Below are 14962 nucleotides of genomic sequence, written 5' to 3'. Positions count from 1 at the left end.
ATATATATATATAATTTTATGAGATATGGTTAATAAATAATTGTTACCAATGTGCTCATCTTGGAGTGATTTGTTCTCTAAGGAAGCTGTCCAAGGTTGCAAAAAATGGCCACTTTGAAGTGTATACATCACTAATTCCAGATCCGCTTTTTTTGCTTGACCTCATTTTTTTTAATTCTTTGGCATAGTAACATCTCAAGCTTTGTAGCTTGCAATTAATTTTGGTGACTGTAATAAAAAAATTTAACAAAAGATTTTAAGTGTTTCAAACCATGATTATGACACAACTTTAAAAAAGATTATTCATATTAAAACAAACTAGAGATACTGTGAGCGATGAGCTCACTAAATGATACCCCCGCGGCCCCGCCTCCCATATGGTTATAACTGGCGAAAAATTAAGTCCATGTTTTCCTGTGGCCGGGAAACCCAAAATATGTGTCTGATCAAAAAGTAAAATAGGAGGTGCATAATGGCAATATGTAATAAAGATTCTGTGAAAGTTGCATCAAATTTCATTCAGTGGTATGAGAGGAGTTGCGGATAAGAGATGGGTACCCCAAAGCGTAACAGACGGACGGAATGAACGATTACTATATACCCTCCCGCTTTTCAAGCGGGGGGTATAATAAAGCATTCTGATTCTCGTTCTCTCTCTCTCAACTAGAGTTAAGTGGATTCTTTATATGGATCTTTTATTCACATCTATTGCTTTCCTCAATGAAGGACCCTCTCTAAACAAGTGCATTTTTTTCGGACATTGAGAAAAATATATCGTATTGTTACCCTGGCCTGGCAGAATCTATAAAGAACAGGAGAGGTGAAACACGTTATGTTTATTTGGCGGGTTTCAGTGAAAAGAAATATATCAAACATACAATATATGCATTATTACATATACATGCACTCATTAATTAATCTTGGCCTTTTAAAATGTAAAGATTTACAATTATTTTTTTAATGTTTTTGACATCAAAATATCACTGACTAGAATAAAACATGTGACAAGCAACTTTCGTATTGATAATTTATCAATAAAATATTTAATAATACCATATTTTATGTCCGAAACAGCCAAAACACATTCACAACAGTATTTGTTTACGTTTTGCCTCAAACCAAATTGGAAACAGTTTTATATTTCTATTTTTTTTTTTAAAACATTTCTAGACTCTAAACCGAGCAACACAACTAATTGAAAATCTTGAAATGAAACAAATGAAATTTTATCCATTCGTTAGAAAATCAAATCTTTTAACTTATAGCAAATACTTCCTGTGATTATAAAAAAATTCTGTACATATAATCTGTTTACTATTGTTATAACTCAAAATAAAGACTTTACATATATCACTGATTAATAGATAGAAAGTATTACTGCTGATAACAAATATTTTTAAAACATTTTTTGAAAAAATTCATCTAAAATCACAATATTTAAAAACAAATGTTTTATATCAAACATACCTATATATCAAAAAACATATTACAAACATTTTGGACATGTCTAAAAGGCTGTTATTGAAAGCATGACACGTATAAAGAAAAGACCCCTATAGAATCCGCCATTTGCAGTGTACTTTCACTTTCACGTCTTAACATTTGGACAAAATAAACAGGGAAAACAACATTCCAGAGGCTATCCAAGTCCAACTTGCCCTTCATTGATAAACATATTTTGTTTCTGCAATGATGGTTTTTACAAATCCAAGAATTAGGTGTATTTTTTTGAAAATATATGCATTATATAACAATTTTTCTCATGATATATAAAGTATTTTTTTTTTAAATTGATACTTTATACAAAAAAATTTATAAACTGTAAAAGTTTTAACTTTATACCTTACATAGTTTTGGGGCAATTGTAAAAATAATTTTTGAAGTTACCTTTGAAATTACATGTATTTGAAACTTTACAACAGCAATATATAGAATAATGATCGTTGATAAAGTCTCTTTATGTTCTTAGTGTAGTCTACTTGTGTGCCAAGTTATATTGAAATCAACACAACTGTAGGAGAAAAGAATTGTTAAACAATTTTACAATATATTTTTAGTAACCATGGCAAATACATATAAATCAAAAACATACACAGATTTATGTATAATTATTCTTTGTGTGCCAAATTACACTGAAATAAAAAACTGTAGGAAGAATTTTGACTTTCACAGAAATTTCTATTTTTATAACCACAGCAACAAGTTCATCGAAATCAAAAACCGATACACAGAATTATGTATCTTAGTGTATTCTACTTGTGTGCCAAGTTATACTGAAATCAGACCAAAACTGTAGGAGGAGTAGCATTTTGAAAGAATTTCACAGAAATTTTATTTTTAGTAACACGGCAACACCGTTCATCGAACCAAAAACCGATACACAGAATTATGTATCTTAGTGTATTCTTTGTGTGCCAAGTTATACTGTAATCAGAAAAACTGTAGGATGTGTAGCATTTGCATTTCACAGAAATTTCTATTTTTAGTAACCACGGAAATTCATCGAAATCAAAAACCGATACACAGAATTTATTTTTTCTACTTGTGTGCCAAGTTATACTGAAATCAGACTAAAACTGTAGGAGGAGTAGCATTTTGAAAGAATTTCAAAGAAATTTCTATTTTTAGTAACCACGGCAACCTTTTCATCAATTCAAATTGATACACAGAATATGTTTTATATTTCCAAGTTATATTGAAATTTTTGTAGGAATTTATTTTGAAAAATTGTTTACACTGCAGACGGATCTCTTTGACATTGAAAATCAGAAATGAAAAGAAGAAAGTGTAAATAAAAAAATGCACACCTGTAAAGTCCGTGCCCGTGTCTTTTTTAAGATTTTCTTGAATTCTATTGAGAGATATGTTCCTGGAATCTTTTTTGTGGTAATCTTCACTACAAACATTCCACAAACTTTCCTCATCTTCCCAAAACACACCTCCTAACCTCATTTGCATAAATCGGAAGAATTCGGCGATAAACGTAATAAAATATTAACAAAATCCGTAAATGTCCGAACAGCTTTCCTCGCGAGAATTCAGCGAGACCAACATGCTACAGGTGAAAATCGAGAGAGAAATTCAACATGAAAAAAGAGGTAAAACTTTATGTTATCTCGATTTATAAAATTTGTAAATTGCAAAAAGTTGAAAAACAAACGTTTCTTTAGCTGAAAAGTGAAAGTAGGTTTGCAGTTTCTTATTCTGTCAAGTGCTATTGCACTTTAAAGTGTCAAAACAGCACCTCTCGATTTTGTAAACATGTTTCCACGTGGAAGGGAGAAGTTGTGTCCGTAAAGATTAACCCACATACATTGATTCAGTAAACAAAAACACTCGTAAGTAGAATTTCATTTATTTTTTCGATTACCTGTCGCACAAAATGACTAAATATTTTAGGGCATATTTGTCAAATGCTGTTAATAGCATGTCCGAAATTGAAGAGAAGATGCAGGTGTGCTATAGTTCGTTCCTACTTGTGGTCTACTATGCTTGTATATGTAGAGTTACTCGTATAAAAGTCATTATTCTTACTTATCAATACCCAGTGATTTGTGAAAACAATAGGTGTTTTTTCAAACACCAAGAGACTAAAATTTAATTCTATCCGTACTCGTGTGTATGCACAATGAGTTCTTCCGAATTTCCTCGACACATGTACATGTGTACCTGGATAAAGTATTAAAGGTTTGTTTACATTTATTTGCAGTTTTAATAGTGTCAGCTGTTTATATCAATCATGCAGTTTTCACTAGAGCCTACTGATCAATATATGGTTGTTACTTTTGTAATATAATATCACAAAATTTATGATCAGATGATGTCAATGCAGTTCTCACATACTTGTGTATATATCAGGTATGAAACTTTACATACGCAGTTGTGGCCCGCGTGGCACAGTTTTTAGAGCATCTCCTCTAGAGTCGGGAAATAAGGAGTCAATCCTTACGTCGCGAGTTCGAATCCCACTGTGGGAAGTCCAGTCCTTCGGATGAGACCGTATAAATCGATCAGGCCCCATGTCACTGTAGGTACTGGCACAAAAAGACCCCTTCCTGCTCATGGGAAAAGCCCTCAGTGCCGAGCATAGGACAAAATTTTAAGCCCTCCACCAGCAAGTGGTGGCGTCTCCATATGAGTGAAAAATTCTTGAGAGGGACATTCTAAACAACATACAATCAATTACATAATATTATGTAGTTTATGAAAATTTTTGTTTGTAAGAATACATGTATTTAATTTGCATATTGTTTAACTATTTCAATGTGTTAAATGAAAAGTAATTTTCTTTTTTGTTTGTCTATTGCAGGTTAGAGTACATTTTGAACAGCCATCTCCAAGTATGACAAAAATAACACAATTGACTATATAAGGTAATAAACAAACATCATTGAATTTAGAAAATGTATATAATGAAGCACAAATGTGAAATTATTGTAGGCCCAGGCTAGAAATAGTTTTCTTTCACTGCTCACTCAGGCTTTTTACTGGTCAGCTCATCATAATATCACTAACTCACTAGGCTACTATAGACAGACAGACCCAAAACCATGATAATAATAATCATGATAAATGTAATAGTTATATTTTGTTTATTGAATGTGATACACAGTTGGACAAATAATTAATCTAAACAGAACAGGATTCCGAAATGACAGAACTTTGAAACAAGCCTGTCAAGTTACTAGCCCAACTATAATTGTATTTTTTTAAAACATAGACCTGACCCAAAATACATATGCCCCCTACCATTTACTAGCCTAGATAAAAAAAAATCACCGACCCCAGTCACATGGGCCTTCAATTATTTTTTAGCCTTGCATTGTAATGTCAGCTATTGAGACATTCCGTCCTTTTTTTGCTGTTTGTTTTTTTAATGATATGCACCATCCCACACAAATTATACACACAAGAAAATATTTTTTTCCCCCCGTTTTCAAATATGGGCTTTACTGATCTTTAAATGTATACAATGTATGTCTTTTCTTTTGAAGATGACATTGTTGATTGAATTTAAAAATGATCTTCAATATGTATGCGCATGATACTGTATTAAATGCAAAAAAATCATAATTTCATTAAAGTAAAACAAACAAAGCAATCATAATGTGCAATGAATGTTTCTTGCAGGATATACTCTGAAAACAGTGATGTGCAAGTTCAAAGTTTGACTGTTGTGAGTATTGTATTACAGTAATTGTAAGGATAAATTTAGAACATTTAAAAGGCACCATTATTATTTAATTATTATCATCCCGATCATGCTGATTGGAATAAACAAAGAAAAAATATTAAGCATGCCCAATTACTCCAATATCTACATGTACAGGTATATCAATGTATCAAAGAATCCTGTGTAAAGTTATCTAGTTGGAGAGAGAGATGTTGATAAAAAGGGTCAATATAATTGAAAATCATGCATCAGTGATTTTTGTTTTTGTTTAATTCTCAAAAGATTTAATCACATTCTGTTCTATTTTCAGCAGATACTTTAATAATAAAGAATGGGTGAAAAAATTCTCAAATCATGCTGCATAACAGTACATGTAAGTTCAAAGGCAGAAGAAAATCCATTAAAAGAGAATTTATAAATACCTGTCAGTTGATTGTCTGTTTCAGCAAAAAATTTAATGAACTGAAATTTATGCTGATACATAATCAGCATATTATGCAAACTGTAAATGATTGCATTACATATTTTTCTGATTTGCATGTAGTGCATTGATATTTGTCATTATTTTAAATTCAATTTTTTCCACATAATAGCAAATGCTTGTATTTTATTTGGATTGATTTTAAAAATTAAGAGGATTGTATTAACTTATTAATCATATTTGTAGTTCAGCTGTAACAAAACAAATTATGTGATGAAATCTTCAACAATCTAGGAAAGGATGTCAAGTCCAAAGAGAAGGTATGTTGATTACTGGTGATGATATGTTATTGATGTAAATAGAGCACAGCAATAAAATAGAGAGAACAATAGTAATCCGTAGACACAAAATTAAATCTTAATTCTTAGGCAGGTCATGATTAGTCACTCTAAGATAGTTAAGAGCAGATTTAGATTTGTTCAAATCATATAGCTGTAGGGTAGGGTGGGTCCACTGTGGGGGATCAAAGTTTTATTCTGGAATATTTAAGGCTGGAGCCTTTTATTATGAAATCTATTCAAGATTATCAGGGCACGATACATTATATATTTTTAACGAGTACATTCTAGTACAGGATCCCAGATTCAAGGGTAATGGATGTGCCATAATTAGAAACAGAATGTATATCTTGAAAGTCCTATGTAAATTTATATTGGAAAATCATTTTGCTTATTTCTTGGCTTTTAAGTTAAGTAGAGATTAAAATAATATAAGTTTTCATATTTAAATTCCTATTTTATGGAGTCTTTAGGTCAAAAAAGCTACAATTTTCAGAAAGAAAGCAATATTTTGGGGTTATAGAAAAGGGGCATAACTATCATCATGATAGTAAATGATGGATGTCAGATAATTGTGTACTGTTGGAAAACAAGTGATTACAGTGCCGTCTGAATATACAGATACAGTGAAACAACAGTATCTTAAAATCAAACAACTTTTGACTACCTAGGGTATGTTGATGTTCATAACAGTATTACAAATTGGATGAATGATTTGCAAACACTTGGAATTGCATTTATATGATTTACTTTTGTTAATTTAATTTGCTAATTTTGCGCATATCTTTTTCTCATTCAGATTAGTAATGAACAATGATAGATTGAATTAGCAACTGTAAATGGCATACATGTACATGTATATGGATTTTATATACTCTGTTTAGAGTTGAACTTTGGTATATATCTTTGACACTGAGTGATATCTTGAACACATTGAGATATCGAAGTCATTTTAAAGTCCCTTGAACAACATATTTTTTTTCTATATATCTTACCCTGAATCTCTTGGATATCTCAATTTTTCAGCAGTCCAATAAGCTTTTCAAGATAACAAGTGTGACTTTATTTTATAATCATTTAATTAATTTATAATGAATTATAAAAACATCAATCATATACTTTTATGTTAATGCATTTACAATTTATACTTTTCAGGCCATATAACAAATGGTTGCCGAATTCATGAAGACTAGCTTGGATGATACAGTACTTTTCTACTCTTATGAACCACATCTAAACATCATTGGAGGATCCCTTTCTCAGAAAAAAAGAATTTGCATATTCAAAGACTATATAGTTTATTGTTAATTGTACATTGTTTAACATTCTTCTTGAGAATTTTTCACTCATATGGGGATGCCAAGTTTACATTTGCTGGTGGAGAGCTGCAAATTTTGTCCTTTACTTGGCACACATGGCTAATTGAGCAATGAGGGATCTTTTCGGTGCTAGCACCTACTGCAACACAGGACCTCTGTATTTACAGTCTCGTCTCCATGTCCGACTGTGGGATTTTGAACCAGCAATTTAAGGATCAACTCCTTACTCATGACTCTCAAGCAGACGCTCTTGCCACTGTGCCATGCAGGTGACTTCATAGGTTTTAAAATAATAAGTTAAGATTTATAGCTTGAAACTGATTTTTTTAATTCAATCACAGTATAGAAAATATTTGCAAAAAAGGGAGGTAATAGCTACATGTAGCTCTCACTGGTATTGCATGCTTAAACTATATGAATTACATAAGTCATATTGTAATTACACATGTATTTTAAACCAGATCAGTAAAAAAGAAAGACTTGAATATTTTTTACTACGAATTTTATTATAAGGTTGATTATCTTTAAAAAATGAAACTTTAATTTTTTTAGAGTAGGAAAAAAAATATTTAGAATGTATATGTGCACTTAATTTTGTTTATTAAAAAAAGTCAAATTTTGGAGATCTTGTGAAGGGTATCTAAATATTGATTTATAATTTTTTTACTTCATCGATATATAAATGGTGTGCATATCAGTTAAAATTATTTTTGTTGAATTCAGTTAACAACAACAACAAAAGTTAATAACTGAACATAATTATGTTGATAGATACTTTCCAGAAATATTTACATGTACTAGTAGCTGCAGATATGTAGCTTATGTGAAATCAGGTATACTTGAAAATCAATTTACCTGTATTTATTATACAGATATTTAGTTAACACATTCATATACATATGCAGTGCAGTATTTCATACTGAAAATAGACTGTGTGGTAATGTTATAATTATTCAACATAAAAATTGATCAGAAGTGATCTTGATGAAATAAAAACATATATCTCACAATATTTTGTTTTCTTTTTCCCCCAATTCATTACAATTTAAAGGTATATGAATTGATAAAAGAAACTGACTATACCAGTAGAGAAATCTTGAGTTGTCTTTCCTTGTTAAAAGAAAATGTCTGATGCAATGAATGCTCCCTTGGGTTCATGACCCTGAATATTAATAAGGTTGGGAGGTGTGCAAAAGCTCACTAGTTTATCCACGACCTCGTTTGTAAAGACGGCCATTTCTTTCGAATACACCAAATATACCCACGTGTTCGGTTTGATAAAAATAGATTGACACTCCGTTGATTGATTTTTATTGGTTAACATTGCAAGGTCAGCTAAATCTTGTATTAAGAAATAGAGCAGTGCTCTATTCGTAAGTCAGCCATGTAAGGCTCGGAAAAACGTGTATTAAGGGTGTACACACGGTAAGGCTAGAAATTAAGTTCCAAGACTTATCAGGCAAGCCTTACCGTGTGTACCGACCTTAAGAAAGTTTTTGAGAATCTGACAAATGTCCTTCTTTAAAAGCTTCGTTTGCAACAATAACTAAATGATATAAAAGTATGTTACTCAATACAGAATAAAATTCTTTTGTTAGGCCGTCAGGGCCGGGTGATTTATTATTTTCCATGTCGCGTAGCGCTACTAGCGATTCGCCTTTTGTTATAGGACCTTCACAGGTGTTCGAATTTTGGTACACTTTTAAGAAAATCGTCCGCTAAACACTGATCAATGCCTTCGTCCGTGTATAATTTGGAATAAAAATCTTTAAAAGCTGCCAAAATGTCGCCGGAATTTGTATATTCTTGGGAAGATTCACTTTTTGTAATTTTTTGTAACAGTTTTTTTCTTGGCTCTTGAAATTTCCTGTTGAAAAAAGAATTTAGAAGGTTTCTCATCGTGATTTAAACTTTCAGCTTTTGACCGAATTTTTGAGCCCATGAAATCTTGAAGCTGAAATTCTCTAATTTGACTTTTTATTTCCTTAATTCTATCAATAAACTGACCAGGGTTTTTACTTTCGAAATATTGTAGCCGATAGTATGACTTTTCCATTTCTCGCAAAACATTGCGTTTTACATTAGATTTCTTTTTACAATAATAAATAGTAAAATTTTTAATCTGTTCTTTTAAATGATCCCATAATTCTAAGCATAAATCTAAACCATCAATTAATTCTATCCAATACTTTGTAAATTGTTTAACAAAAGTTTTATCCTGTAACAATGAATTATTAAGTGATCCTGGGTGGGAGGAGTCACCCATGGACTCCTCCTGCTGAGGACCACCGTGGTCCTCCTGATTGACCGGGAGAGAGTCAGCCTGAACCGACTCTCCCTGAGGACCACCGCGGTCCTCACCCTTGTCCGTGGGGGAGCTCCGGGGCTCCTCCCGAGGCTTACCGACAGCCTCTGGCTTGCTAACAGCCAGCTTACGGACCGCCGTAGCATATGAACGGGGTCCGTAAGTTCTGTGGCTACCTGACATAATCGGGCAGTCTTGCCTCACATGGCCTACTTGCTCACATTTGAAGCAGACCGGGGGTCTGCCTGCCACCGAATACAATACCCTATGTCCGTGAAGCTTACTGATATAAGGTATGTGGTCCTGGTCGCCCTCCCTCATGGAGAGGACGACCTCTCTTACCCCCGTGGCCACTCCATTATCTATCACGTGACGTGTAGATTTCACTTCACCATATGAGGATAACACAGAGGTAACATCCTCATTTGGCTCCCACATAGGGAGCCAATGTACTCTCACATTTACAATTATCCGATCACAGGCGTTGAAATGTAGAGTAACACCGTCCTTAAATCTGGCAACTTCCCCGTCTAACCGGTCTACGAATCGGGTCTCAGCGAAAGTCAAATACCAAACGTTGTATTTTTCCATCTATCAGAGGGCCAGTAGCTCGACTTTCTCGTCCATAGTTCGCACAAAGCGCAGTAACTCCCGTCTACCAAACACGCCAACCTCCTGCTTACCTCCTGAAACAAACACTTTAATTGTCCTTTCCATTAGATTGAGTTTGGTGTCGTCCATGATTAACGGACAGACCTTTTGGCAAGATACTTTTTTTACACTTACACTTACTGACCTTTACAATCTACAACACAGAAAAACATGAATGAAACAAAAACCGGTTTGACAACATAGAGTACGGAGTACGACACAGACAATACAAGGAATTTACACACTGACATTAAGGTTAAGGTCGCCGTTATCAATGGAACAGAAAAGAGGCGTAAAGGCCCAGCATTTATAAAACTGCGGCTCACTAAATCTATAAAAATCACTTTGAATTCTTTGAATTAATTTACTAATGTACATTAAGATCAATCTATTTGAATTAATATTTTTCTTTTCAAATTTAACAATGCACCTGACCTGCCAAATAACAGAACACATTAGGGAAATTAAGTAAAGACACAAAGATTCTACTTCCTTGTTCAGTATCGTAAATGGAAAATTATGGAACCTAATATGTGACATATTGAAATTTACAAATTCATCATGTGAAATTACATTTAACCAATTTTTAACTAAATGAACTAAAGGTTTAACAAATTGACATTCATAAAATAAATGGCAAATAGTTTCTACATGGTTTTATTATCTTTATAAAAACCAATTTGGTGCATATAAAAAGAAACAGGTAGTATATCATGAATAATTCTAAACATTACATCTCTGACATTTTTATCTATAGAATGATTATTTAACCTTTGAAAAACTTCTTTAAAATTAACACTAGGAAATATACTGACCACTCTAGGTATAGTGATGACATCTTCTAAAAGAACAGTATAAAATTGTTTTGTAGTCAAACTACAAAATGAATCTTTATACTTACTATTGTCTATATTTATAAAAATGTTCATATCCTTTAAACATTCTTGATAAAACTTGGGAATATACTCTGAATGTGGCCTATTATTTTTTGCAAATGAAGGTTCAAAATATCTCAAACTTAAACCAACCCAATATACAGATAAAATAGAGTATTTGGAAGGGTCCTTATAGATAATATTTTGTAAATGCTTTAACCTTAACGACTGTAATTTTAAACTAATATTCACAATTTCTAACCCCCCGTTTTTCCTATAATTATAACAAACAGTTCTTTTTAAATGTTCTGTAGTACTAGGCCATAAAAATTTAAAAATTGCTTTTTCGAATTGTTTTAAATAGTGGTCAGGTAATAAACATACAGAGCCTACAAAACATAGTTTAGAACAAGCTAAGACTTTTACGACAATAGACTTTTCTACAAAAGACAAATATCTTTGTTTCCATAAATTTAAAGTTTAATAAATTTTGTTAAAACCGGTTGCCAAATATCATCAGAAGTAAGATTATTCCCAAATTTAACCCCTAAAAGTTTACAATTTTCAACCCAAGATATGCCAAACGGATGATCTGATCTATTCTTCCATTTACCTAGCCATATACCTTTTGTCTTTTGTAAATTAAGTTTTGCACCTGAGGCGCGTCCATACAGCGAGCACCAATACAGTACTCGCTCTATGGACGCGTCACAGGTACAAATAGCCAAACTATCATCTGCGTATAAACTTAATTTACTAGTTTTAGAAGATCCTGGTAGCTTGATGCCTGAAATTTGCCTTCCCTAATGTAGCTTGATGCCTGAAATTTGTTCGTCTTCCCTAATTTTGATGGCGAACGGCTCTAAAACTAAAACATATAATAATGGGCTCAGGCTGCACCCCTGGCGCACCCCTCTATGTAACAAAATAGGTTCCGAAATATGATTATTAACTATAACAGAGGAACATACATCAGTATATAAAGTTTTAATCCATCGAATGAGAGAAGGCCCAAAATTATAAGCCGAAAGTGCTTGAAACAAAAAGTCATAATTAACACGATCAAAAGCCTTCTCTTGATCTAAAGAAATAAAAGCCACCGGGGCCTGTTTTTGTTCACAATAATCAATAATGTTCCTCATTAAATGTAAATTATCAAAAATGGTGCGCCCTGGCACGGCGCAGGTCTGATCAGGATGAATAATATGTTCCAATACTCTCTTGACTCTATTTGTAATCACTTTAGATATCAATTTATAATCGTAATTCAACAATGAAATTGGTCTATAATTTTTTACATTTTCAGAACTGGAACTTTGACCATTGCGAAAGTTTTCTTTGCCCCTTCAATAACATTCAATTAAAAATTTTCAAAAACGACCTGAAACCAACTTTGCCTTTTGCAAATTCAATTAAAGGTCAATATCATTCCACAAATTCTTGATCCTTACAAAGTAAAGTAATATAAGATAATTTCTGACTATCTGATAAATGCCCTTCTTGAAAAGTACAATTAATAACTTCTAATAATGGATCAATAAGTATATTAATAAACGTAGAGTAAAATTCTTTAGTAAGTCCGTCTGCACCGGGAGACTTATTATTGTCCATATCGCGGAGCGCTATTAAAACTTCTTCTTTTGTTATGTGACCTTCACAGCTGGCCGAAATATCGTCAGGTAATTTTGGCACGTCTTGTAAAAAATCGTCAGCTAAATCCTGATCAATACCTTCGTCCGTGTATAATTTAGAATAGAAATTTTTAAAAACACCCAAAATATCGCCGGAATTTGTATAAGTATTGGAAGACTCTGTAATTTTTGTAATAGTTTTCTGTTTGGCTCTTTTAATTTCCTGTTGAAAAAAGAATTTGGACGGTTTTTCATCATTATCTAAACTTTCAGCTTTTGACCTAATTTTCGAGCCGGTGTAATTTTGTAGCTGAAACTCTTTAATTTGACTTTTAATTTCCTTTAATCTATCTATAAACTGACCAGGATTTTTATTTTCGAAATATTGCATTTGATAATAAGACTTTTCTAATTGTCGTAAAATATTACGCTTAACATTAGATTTTTTCTTGCAATAGTGAATAGTAAAGTTTTTAATTTGTTCTTTTAAATGGTCCCAAAGTTCTAAATACATGTCAAACCCCTCTATTAGTTCAGTCCAATATTTAGTAAACTGTTTAATAAAAGTTTTGTCTTGTAATAAAGAGTTATTGAATTTCCAATATCCCTCCCCAAAAGTAATATTATCTGATTTAGACACATTAATTTCTAAAAGTACAATGTCATGGTCACTATGACCAAAAGGAATATTTTTAACACATGTAATATTTTTAGACAAAACTTTAGACATATAAAATCGATCTAGTCTACAAGCAACATTAGTAGAGGCCCATGTAGTCTTAATTAAATTTGGATATAAGTATCTAAAACAATCTACAAGTTGAAAGTCAGTAATAATATTTTTTAATACTTCACTTCCTATAGTACCATAAATAGGATTTCCTCCAATTTTGTCTAATTTCGTATTAAGTACACAATTAAAATCGCCGCCTATAATTAAATGTTTGTTACATAGAAGTAGAGGGTATAAATCCTCAAAAAAAGTTAATCTATCATTTTCATTATTTGGAGCGTATATATTGACAATTCTATATTGTATATCATTATGAGTTATATCTAAATAAACTAACCTACCATCCATATCTAAATGAAATTTGTTAACTGTAATATCTGGATTTAAAATTATAATACCGACTCCTCTACTTCTATTTGAACCGAAACTAAAATAACATTTGTCTGTATCGAATAAAGACTTTATAGATAAAACATTATTTATATTACTGAAATGTGTTTCTTGAAGGAATATAATAGAAAATTTTTCTTTTAGACATTGCATAAAAAGTTCCGACTTGGACGGGGCATTTAAAAGCCCATTGATATTAAGCGTGCCGATTCTAATAGCCATCGTTATATAATAGAATGGGTACTGAACAGGTGTTAACAGGTGTAAGAAACAGGTTTTTAGAGTAGAATTTACCTTGATATGATACATGAAAAAACCGTGCGCGATTGAAGGAAACCCTGAATTGATAAATTTTAAAACTAGAACAGCGACAAATATAACTTAAACATAAAACAGAAAAAACATCACAATACACTAATATTATCATGCAAACAGAACATAAAAACTTTAAATGAAATTTTAAACAAAAAACACACAAAAACACATTTACACTCACGTTACCGGGAGAAAATCTCCTTAAATGTTTTTTGAATGTCCGGGGGCAGGCCATGGTCGTCTCGGGGGGAATTCACTTTGCCGTAGTCCTAAAACAGAGTTCACAATTGAGTCTACAGTTTCCTCTGTGCCCTAGAGGGCTCACTGTCAGGGTCGGAGGGGGGTGCCCGCTTGGACCCCCTCTTCACCTCGGACCATCCACCTAGGTCCATATCCTCGGGGGTCACCTCAGTGTCCCCCGAGGCAGGGGTCACCTCAGTGTCCCCTGTGCTGGGGGGCACCTCAGTGTCCCCCGTATTAGGGGGCACCTCAGTGTCCCCCATATCAGAGGACACCTCAGTGTCACTCTGCCCGAGGGTCACCTCAGTGCCCCCCTCGGGTACCTTGTCTACTGGGGAGGAGTCACCCGTGGACTCCTCCTCCTCAGGACCACCGTGGTCCTCCTGGGTAACCGGGGGAGAGTCAGTCTGGACCGACTCTCCCTGGGGACCACCGCGGTCCTCAGCCTGGTCTGTGGGGGAGCTCCGGGGCTCCTCCTGAGACTTACCAACAGTCTCCTGGGTCCCTTGCTTTGACTTGCCAACAGTCACCGTTCTTACTGCCGTAGCGTAACTACGGGGTTTGTAAGAGG

General features: G+C 33.2%; 1 long non-coding RNA gene across 4 annotated transcripts; it reads left to right on the top strand.

Moving 5' to 3' along the window:
- The first annotated feature begins 2946 nt into the window (after positions 1-2946).
- LOC134263960 (uncharacterized) lies at positions 2947-8435 on the top strand. Of its 4 annotated transcripts, none has more exons than XR_009991393.1 (6): positions 2947-3098; positions 4310-4373; positions 5131-5176; positions 5484-5546; positions 5841-5914; positions 7088-8435. It is a non-coding gene; the product is annotated as an uncharacterized LOC134263960 (long non-coding RNA). The 4 variants fall into 4 exon arrangements; XR_009991392.1 differs by having other exon boundaries at positions 2947-3338; XR_009991391.1 differs by having other exon boundaries at positions 2947-3687.
- The last annotated feature ends 6527 nt before the right edge of the window (positions 8436-14962 follow it).

Source organism: Saccostrea cucullata, unplaced genomic scaffold (genome assembly GCF_032062105.1).
Source record: "Saccostrea cucullata isolate Sc308-1 unplaced genomic scaffold, CSIRO_AGI_Scuc_v1 ctg479, whole genome shotgun sequence".
NCBI lineage: Eukaryota > Metazoa > Mollusca > Bivalvia > Ostreida > Ostreidae > Saccostrea > Saccostrea cuccullata.
Note: the sequence above shows the minus strand (reverse complement) of the source record. Positions and strands in the feature narration are given on the sequence as shown.